General features: G+C 42.9%; 1 non-coding gene across 1 annotated transcript; it reads right to left on the reverse strand.

Moving 5' to 3' along the window:
- Positions 1-222: 222 nt before the first annotated feature.
- LOC115869413 lies at positions 223-386 on the reverse strand. Its single transcript, XR_004046165.1, has one exon. It is a non-coding gene; the product is annotated as a U1 spliceosomal RNA (small nuclear RNA).
- Positions 387-1,416: the final 1,030 nt, after the last annotated feature.

Below are 1,416 nucleotides of genomic sequence, written 5' to 3' on the forward strand. Positions count from 1 at the left end.
TCAGAATCCTCAGGAGAAAGGCAGGCCCACCCACAGGCATTATTGGCTATAACCTGATTGAGAGGCTAGGCTCCACTCCTTCACTCAAGTTGACAGGAGATTATGTAATAGCCACAGTCCTCAAGAGACATCTTTGCTTTATAACACTTTAAAGAGATCATCCACACCAACTTTAACAAAGACAATACATCATTTGGTTTTCTTTTTTTTCCTTCTTTTTTTTAGGGGAGAACGCGAACGCAGTCCCCCACTACCACAAATTATGCAGTCGAGTTACCCACATTTGGGGAAATCACAGGGGTCAGCACATCCGGAGTGCAATGGATAAGCCTCGCCCTGGGAAAACCACCTTCGTGATCATGGTAGCTCCCCTGCCAGGTAAGTATCATTTGGTTTTCTTGATTGCAGCTTCCATGGGTGTCAATTGCTGATCCAAATAAAAAGAATGGATTTTTTGAGGACCTGGAAATAGCAATCCAAAAGGAAAGAACATGCTCAGCATTTCTTAGGCTAGAAGAACTGAAGACCAAAATGCATGTCTTTAGATGCAGTACTGAAGGATTCTATGGGCACAATATTGAACAACCCAGGATGCACCAAAAGAAGATGGAAGAAATACATCGAGTCATTGTACCAAAAAAGAACTGGTCAATGCTGAACCTTTTCAAAAGGTCACATATGATCAAGAGCTATGATATCAAAGGAAGAAATTCAAAGTGCAATGAAGGCATGATGAAAACAAAGCTCTGGAAATTGACAGAATGCCCACTGAGATGCTTCAGCCAATGAACGCAATGCTGGAAGCACTCACTTTCCTGTGCCAGGAAATCTGGAAGACAGCTAGCAGGCCGGCTGACCAGGAGAGATCCATGTGTGTGCCCATTGCACAGAGAGGCGATCCAATGTGGGATTTATTTACTTATTCATTTTTAACTTTTGATTGTGAATTAGGTGAAGGCTTACTGAGCATATCACCACTTTCATACTCAACAATTCAGACTCTTTGTTCCATTGAATTCGTTGCAATCCCCCTCAATAGCATCACTTCTCTCACTGTATTTTCTATTTCTACCCTTCTCTTTCCTAATCGTCCTGAACATTGTCTTTGGGTACGTGCGGCCTTTTATCTCAAATAGTTCATTGTACTATGTCATGAGTTGGAAGCAACTCGATGGCAATACATTTTTAAAAATTTTTGGTTTTGCTTTGGTCCAAACCCCAGCAGTCTTGTTATTTCCGTGATGTTCCTATCTATTGTTTGGCTGGCCCATGGTGGTAAGCTCATTTCCAGACGTGAAGGGTGGCTCAGGGCCAGGGTCATGGGGATCGCCCCATCAGACTCTAGTCGACCAGTAAACCTGGCATCTTTTGTGATTTTGCGTTTGTTTGACATTTTCTTCCAGCGCTATCCAGGGA

This window comes from Echinops telfairi, unplaced genomic scaffold, assembly GCF_000313985.2.
Source record: "Echinops telfairi isolate 266 unplaced genomic scaffold, ASM31398v2 ScPeMD7_25;HRSCAF=90, whole genome shotgun sequence".
NCBI lineage: Eukaryota > Metazoa > Chordata > Mammalia > Afrosoricida > Tenrecidae > Echinops > Echinops telfairi.